An 8,496-nucleotide genomic window follows, 5' to 3' on the forward strand; every position below is an offset into this window, starting at 1 on the left:
CCCCACAACTCCTCTCTCCCTCCTGCCCACTTCCTCTCCCCGCCCCCTACCAACTTCTCTTCACCTCCCGCCCACTTCCTTCTGCCTCCCACGAACAACTCCTGAACTGCCACCATCTTCCTCTCTCCACCTTCCATTAACTTCTTTCCTTCACCAACTTTGTCTCCTAACCATCTACCAACTTCCTCTCCCCTCATCCTCCCTTCTTTGCCCTTGCCCTTCCCATCTCCCCCACCATCTTCCCATATTTCCTCACCTCCACTCTCCCACTCTTAACTGTTCAAACCCTTTCCTCTTAAGTGATTAAGATTTGCCCTCCTCAAGTGCTCCTCGATGTTAATCAAACTAGCTGAAGACGGCCCCTGGTCAATCACAAAAGATGGCTTATAATACAGTCCAACAATCCTGTTGCATCCAAGACCTAAAGAAAATCTAAGCGGGACACCAGGGTGGCTCAGTGAGTTGAGTTGACTGCCTGACTTTTGATTTGGGCTCAGGGTAAGATCGCAGGGGTGTGGGATAGAGCCCTCTGTCGGGTAGCCTGATTGAGATTCTCTCCCCTCTCTCCCTCTCTCTCTCTGCCCCTCCCCCCTGCTCTCTTTCTCTTTCTCAAAATAAATGCATAAATAAAATTAAAAAATAAAATAAATGAATAAATTTAAAAATAAATAAATAAAATTTAAAAATAAATTAATTAAAAATAAAACAAATTAAAAAAATAAATAATAAAATTAAAAAAAGAAAATCCAAGTATTACTGACGTGATGTGCAGTCCCGGAACAAACCGTCAGGAAAGAATTCTTGAGACTTTTTTTTCGGTGCAAAAGGCGTTTTTATTAAGGCATTGGACAGGATCCATGGGCAGAAAGAGCTGCTCTGGGATCGTGAAGGGTGACTGATTATATACTTTTTAGTTGGGGCGGAGGAGGGGCAGAGATAAAGGAAGTTTCCAAAGGGGCTTCATAATTTAAAGAAGACTAATAGGACCTTGGAGGTCTGGCTAATACTGAGCTACGTTTGCTTTCTGCCTCTAGCAAAGCATTAACAGTAAGGCAGTTGTCAGTTCCCAGAGGAGGAATGTCCTACTCTCCGCCTGTCTCGAATATTTGTCAATGGGCTGCAGGCTGCAAGGACACTTAATGTGATCTACATTTCTTTTGCCTTTGTTCTTCTCATCAGTTAGGAGTAGCTGCTGTGCACCTGCCTGCTGCAAACTCCTCCAAGGGCCTGAGGAGCAAGGTCAAAGAAGTAGGTCTTTGATTATCAACCCTTTCATTATCAGCCTGCAGTCCCCTTCCCCCCACCCGGTTGAGGACTCAAGGTTGATGACTTCTGACTCAACCCTGGGGAAGACCCTGGGAAGAACCCCGGCCCAGCTCCCTCCCCCTTCTCACTCCCCTCCTGGAGTGGCAGCGGCTAGAGGTCCCCTGGGCAGGGATCTGTGGCCGTCCTGCCCCGCCCCGACCCGGCTGCACCTTCCCCGTCCTGGTCTCTTTGGAATCATAACGGCCCTGAGTCCTTATTGTCCTCAGTCCTTATTGTCCTTATTGTACAATCAGAATGTAAGTACAATCTCTCCAGGCCCAGGTACTTCCTCTAACCCTCCAGTCATGTTTTTCCAATTTAGAGACCTTCGAGAACAGGGCTCTATACCCTATGAAACCGAAATACGTGGAGAGGAGGATTCCAGTCTTCCTGATACTTTGGGGCTTAGCCTAAGGTCAAAGTTCAGGCCGTAATTTGTTGGCCTCTGAGAATAGAGCAATTTACTAGACAAACGGCTTCATTTCTTTTTTTTTTTTTTTTACAGTTTATTTATTTTTAAAAATTTTTTTTCAATATATGAAATTTATTGTCAAACTGGTTTCCATACAACACCCAGTGCTCATCCCAAAAGGTGCCCTCCTCAATACCCATCACCCACCCTCCTCTCCCTCCCACTCCCCATCAACCCTCAGTTTGTTCTCAGTTTTTAACAGTCTCCTATGCTTTGGCTCTCTCCCACTCTAACCTCTTTTTTTTTTTTTTTTCTTCCCCTCCCCCATGGGTTTCTGTTAAGTTTCTCAGGATCCACATAAGAGTGAAACCATATGGTATCTGTCTTTCTCTGTATGGCTTATTTCACTTAGCATCACACTCTCCAGTTCCATCCACGTTGCTGCAAAAGGCCATATTTCATTCTTTCTCATTGCCAAGTAGTATTCCATTGTGTGTATAAACCACAATTTCTTTATCCATTCATCAGTGGATGGACATTTAGGCTCTTTCCATAATTTGGCTATTGTTGAGAGTGCTGCTATAAACATTGGGGTACAAGTGGCCCTATGCATCAGTACTCCTGTATCCCTTGGGTAAATTCCTAGCAGTGCTATTGCTGGGTCATAGGGTAGCTCTATTTTTAATTTTCTGAGGAACCTCCACACTGCTTTCCAGAGCGGCTGCACCAATTTGCATTCCCACCAACAGAAACGGCTTCATTTCTAACTCTCATAGTATTTGATGAGTAAAATGCTTCCAGGGGAAATGACAAGGAGCATTTCCTACGTGTATATTGTGTACATTTCTGTGTCTCAGGAGGCTAGGGCTTTTTATAAAAACACTGACAAATCTGGGGCAGTTTGATTTCCTACAGGTTCATATATAATTAAGTAATTGCTGGTCTTTCCAAGTGGGACCAGTCTGCTGTGGTGAACTTGGGATGTCACACACAGAGGGACACAGCCACAGCTTGCACTGCAATATTTGCATGTCTTGTGGTACCAGCTTGGACATGTGGGTCGTGAAAGAGAAACATGGTTTGAAAAGCATGGAGCTGAGCCTGGTCCAAGGGGAAATTATTTTATTTTATTTTATTAAAAAATTTTTTTTAATGTTTATTTATTTTTCAGACAGACCAAGACAGGGCATGAGCAGGGAGGGGCAGAGAGAGACAGGGAGACACAGCATTGGAAGCTCTGAGCTGTCAGCACAGAGCCTGATGTGGGGCTCGAACTCACGAACCGCCAGATCGTGACCCAAGCTGAAGTTGGACGCTTAACCAAATGAGCCACCCACTTGCCCCTAAGGGGAAATTATTTTAATCATGAAATAATTCTCTTTGCACCTCTCCTCACTGCCTAAAGGGATGTGTATTAGTCTTCTGTTGCCGCGCGACAGGTTACCGCCAACTCATCTGCCTCAATGACAGTCATTAGCTCACGGATCTGTAGGTCAAAAGTCTGGTGTGATGTGGTTGGATTTTCTGCCCACGGTCCCACAAGGCTGTGATTAAGGTGTTGGCCAGGTACCAAGGGATTCTTACAAAGAAAAGAGTTGAATAGGAGACGCTTACGAATTTCGACGCTCCAAGAAACCGAATGTGTTGGCTTTCTTCATAGATCCATGTGAACGTATTCAGTGGGCATCTGGAGTTCGAGAAGCTCCCAGTCCAGGTCAGCCCCCATCAGAAACTCCTACTGTGGAAAAAGTACGGTTCAGTAGGAACACACAGCCTACTCACAGGGGTCTCTTTGTTCTTGTCCAGGCCAATAACGCAAGTGGGAGACACGTCACTGCAGGGGCCTGAAGGGTATCTTGGTGGAAAGATCCAGTGGCATCCAAAGGGGTTAGTTTTCTCACAGGCGTTCCCCTGGAAGAGCTTAGCGTAGCCAGATCTGGCTGCTGATTTGATGTGCACTTGACAAGTCTTTGCCCTTTGATTTCTTCACCTGTGTAGTGGGATCATAGGAAGGATGGACTCTTCTCATTGCAGAGGAAACTCAAAGTCAACACCACGTCCAAACTTGGTCACAGACTCTCACACTTCCCTTCTGTTCTTCTCAGGGCCCATTCATCTTTCCTAAATATCAGGTACCCACTCTCCCCTGCAAGACCTACATCCGCGCGCCCCTTTCTCTATTTTTTTTAAATTAAAAAAATTTTTTTAATGTTTATTTTTGAGAGACAGAGAGAGCATGAATGAGGGAGGGGCAGAGAGGGAGAGAGGGAGACACAGAATCCAAAGCAGGCTCCAGGCTCCAGGCTGTCAGCACAGAGCCTGACGCAGGGCTCGAACTCACGAATTGTGGGATCATGACCTGAGCCGAAGTCGGAGCTGATTGAGCCACCCAGACGCCACCCCCCTTTCCCTATTAAGATGGTATTTAAGGCAATTCTAAACTGCCTTGGGAGTTACTCTTTTTCCCTGGGCCTCTCCCATGTGTACACAAGGTATACATATTAATAAACTTATATTTCTTTTTCTCTTGTTAATCTGTCTTCTTACTGGAGTCTGGGCCAAGAACTTAGAAGGGTAGGGAGAAAACTATTTTTTTCTCTCCTATCATACTAATATTTAAAAAAAATCATCCTTTTCCAAGCTGAGGGTTTATCTGGCTTATGCTGTGGTGGCATGAGAATATGACCCTCGGGTCTTCGCCTACAGGTGCTCACTTGGTCACAGGCCCCAGGCCGTGCTCTGAAGTCCATTGCTATGGATGTGTCAAGGCTGTTCCCAGGCAGTGACTGAGCCTGAAGGGATACTAAGGCAGGTCCTTCCTGGGGGACATGGGACTCCTCTCTTTTACTTTTATGTAAGGACTTTTTTACCTTTTTACTTTTACTTAAAGACTTCCCTGAGGCCTTGTGGTACTTTCCCTTGACTGGATAGCAGTCAGGATACCGCCACCCAAACTCCCGCCCCTCTCTCCTTCACTTGGGGTCTGAACCGCAGCCTCCCCAGGGTGCTGCTGCCTCTTTTCTCACAGGGGCTTCCCCCATCGAAATGCCTGCACATTAATCCCGTCTTGGTTTCTGCTTCTCAGAGGACCCAAGTCAGATGGATTTGACGGCTGAAATTCTGTTTCATTGTATCTCGTGTTCTGGTAACAACTAACATTCCACATTTCCTCTAATACTTCAAAAGCGAGAAGCTGTGTGACTTCGTGATTTGGGCCCTTCAAATTCTTCGGTCAATTCAGCTCATTGAGTTTTTTGTTTGTTTGTTTTTTTCATTCTAGAGAAGTAGTTTGGGCAACGATGTAAAATACACGTTTTGTTCAGTCGGAGCTCCCTAAAATAGAAATTGCATCCAAATGTTATTCATTTGCCAAATCTTGAAAATATTTCACATCTTTAGGGCAATTCTGATTCTTTGTTTCAGTTGGCACAGTGATCCGGAAAGAGGTAGAAAGCACCAGTTCTGATCTGAAAGGCGTAGGGAGGTAAAACTATCAATAAGACGAGGTTAAAGCTTATTTTGTAAACACGTTCTTGAGTAAATTTCTTATTCCACACAGAGGATGGTCCTGAACTTCGTGTTTCTCGACAGCACCGCAAAGTCTTTGAAGTGGATGCTGTCTGTCCCCAAGCAGCTGAAAACTCCTCATAATCTTAAAAAAAAAAATTTTTTTTTTAACGTTCATTTATTTTTGAGAGAATGAGAGAGACAGAGCGTGAGTGGGGGACGGGCAGAGAGAGAGGGGGAGACACGAATCTGAAGCAGGCTCCAGGCTCCTGGAGCTGGAGCACAGAGCCCGACGCGGGGCTTGAACCCACGAACCGCGAGATCATGACCTGAGCTTAAGTTGGATGCTTAACCGACTGAGCCACCCCGGCACAGCGGTCTCCTCATTTTTTGTTCCCAGGCCTCCAGGCTCCCATGTGTCCTACATCCCACCTGAAGGTCCAGCCCAATCTTTAATGTAACGTAATAGGGTACTTATTTTCAACACCAACTAAGAAGTAGTTTTGCAAATTCAAAAGTGAACCTCAAACTGATCAGGCTTCTGAATTGAACAGCTGGTTGATAGAAAACATTGTCAGCAAAACGATAGAAACAGGCATGGGGATGCATTCAGCCAAGTCCAAACCATGAAAATTCTATAGGACAATCTTGTTCCTTCAAGACATTAAGTCCAAGGAGAAAGATAAGAAGGGGAGCATAAACGTTAAACAAGGTTGTCCAGGTCTGGACTGCGTCATGAGTGGAGTCGTAGCAAAGAGAGTGAGCACGTGAGACAGAATCAGCTGGGGGCTGGATGGGGAGAAATGGTCCTTTTAACTCCCGGGTCTCCATGACAGCACAAGGAAGGCTCTGAAGGGCTGGACTGTGAGAGGGAGGAAGCTCCCTTCTTTGTTCCCGCATCCTTAGCTCCTGAATCCTCGACCCGATCTCCCCTCCAACTGTCTGGGGTTCAGGAATAATGGCAAATTCTATAGACCATTGAGTGTGTGCACTGTTACCAGATGAATTCCTTTGACAAATGTTTTTGGGGAGCAGTACTGTGTGCAGAGCATGGGGCTAGGTGCAGGGCAAGTACAAGGTGGCTCCTGCCCGCCAGGGGCTTATGGTCTATCTGGCTGACAGCTTAGCAGAAAATGAACAGGCAAAACATCCTGGGAACGTGGTACATGAGTACTGGGCACGGCCAGGTCAGAGGCCTCTTGCAAAGAAGGCAGGACTTCGCGACGGAACGGGTGAAGGGTGGGAAGATGACAAGCAGGGGCCCTAAATCAAGCCTCTGTTTTCCAGGATGTCCAGAGAGTGTGGGGGAGCTTGGTGAGGAAGGATTCCCTCCTTGGGGTGATAAGAGTCCAAGGTAGAGAGTGGGCGGGGCTTTCCAGGAGCTGGGGAGGAACAGCTTCCCTGGTCACCTCCCCGTTAATCCATAAGCCCCACTAGAACACATGTGGAAGACAGACAGACAGACACACCTGAACAAGGAAAGAGGCAAAGTCCGAAGCATCTGGGTCACAGGATTTACAAAAGGATGAAGAGTACTTGTCTGTCTTCCTGCGCCAAGACTGAAACTTTCCCTCCAGGACAGGACAGGACACAGTACAGCCGAACCATGATATGTCCAATGCGAGAAAAGAAATCGTGCCTTCAAAGAAGCACCCACAGCAATGTCTGCAAGCCAAAGCAATAGCAAGAGCGTCATCATCTAGGGGTCAGAGGGACTCAGTGTGCAAAGCCAGGTCTGAAGTTATCGCTCCCTCCTGGTTTACCAGGTCCTGCTTCTCTCTTGGGGGGGAGGTGGGACCCCCAGCGGCAGGAGAAGCAGGAGGCAAAGAGGGGATTCTGGGCTTGGGACTAACCTAGTTTTAGATTAGCACGGCTTGTTTGGACTTACCTGGTGTCACCAGGGACAGGGAATTTAAGGCCCCAGAGGGGGGGGCCCCCCCCCCCCCCCGAGTGGTCACATGTAGGGTGTTGAAATGTTTCTGGGCAGTTTGGTCCTCCAGGATTGTATTTTCTCTGTTGGCCTGCAGGATGCAAGGGCCCTTAGCCTTTCTCTCCAGAGTTCTTAATTGCTAAGAAAGTACATGCTCACTGAGTAGTCAACTGGAACACAAAGGAAGTTCATCCCTGCTCACCCACTGTTCTCTTCGACTCTCACTCTCCAAGTGTCTTTCCCCAGTTCGACGCAGATCCCAGCAAACTGTGTTTTTTGTGTAAGTATTTGCCAAGAGAGCTGTCCTGCTGTTTGGCACTTTGGTTCACTTAGTGAATCATGGACATCCTTCCCTGTCCCACACATGTCTACTTCGTCTTTTTTAACAGTTGCATAGAATTTCCTATGGTCTGCACTTAACACTTTGAAAATAATTTCTTAAAGAGACTGATTCCCTTTCTACCTGGTTTTGTCAATCTAATTAATTGGAAGAAACCCTAGTATGCAACGAAGCCATTCTATGTAATGAATAAACTGCCCACCTACGCATTTAAAACAGGTTCTGGCTATGCATCCTCGATGGGAGCTTTGTGGAAGTACTCACTGAGGCAGTTCCTGTGATCCATGGTTCAGGAGGAGCCATAGTTGACACAGAGATCCTGGGGTCATGCTGTGGGAGGAGATTAGATGGTCAATAAGGGCAGCCGCTGTCTCCCTGCCTGCCCAGTTCCCAGCCCTGCCACTGTTCCTAGTAGATATTTATTAAATACACGCATGTTCAGTAAATGTCCCTTTTCTAGAATTAACGAAAAGGGTGCCAGTCCTGGATCATCAGTAGATGCTAAAACCATGGGCAGAAAGCTTGTTGGGGAACAAGATATTCACATAGAGACTAAATGTCAACCCACATTTTTTCATCATGCAAATGCCATACAAATAAACTCATCCATTAACATCATCATCATCATCGTCATTTGCTAATCTTTGTTGACATTCTGGAGACTGGCTTGGGACTAACTAACTTGATTTCCTTTTATCTTGGCTGAAGAAAATTTTTACCTCCTTATGTGCGGTCGCCATGTTGTGTATTTTTTGTTAAAATTTTACTTATTTAAGTAATCTCTGCATCCACACAGGGCTCAAACTCACCACCCTAGGATCAAGAGTTGCATGTTCTTCCGACTGAGTCAGCCAGGAGCTCCACTCTTGTGTATATTTTAAGTTCTCAGTTCAGTCATGACCATGACCAAAATGGCCTTAATATTCTAGTTCCCAGCTAGACTAATCTTAACATTAGCTCCTAACATCCCTTTTCTTAGAATACTTTTTAAAAGAAATTTGT

The 8,496-nt window shown here is 46.0% G+C and overlaps 1 long non-coding RNA gene across 1 annotated transcript; it reads right to left on the reverse strand.

The window, feature by feature from the left end:
* Positions 1-2,869: 2,869 nt before the first annotated feature.
* LOC125938046 (uncharacterized) lies at positions 2,870-8,020 on the reverse strand. The gene is made up of 3 exons (XR_007462589.1): positions 7,759-8,020; positions 6,694-6,889; positions 2,870-5,369 (listed from the first exon to the last, which is right to left on the reverse strand). It is a non-coding gene; the product is annotated as an uncharacterized LOC125938046 (long non-coding RNA).
* Positions 8,021-8,496: the final 476 nt, after the last annotated feature.

This window comes from Panthera uncia (genome assembly GCF_023721935.1).
Source record: "Panthera uncia isolate 11264 chromosome B2 unlocalized genomic scaffold, Puncia_PCG_1.0 HiC_scaffold_24, whole genome shotgun sequence".
Taxonomy (NCBI): Eukaryota; Metazoa; Chordata; class Mammalia; order Carnivora; family Felidae; genus Panthera; species Panthera uncia.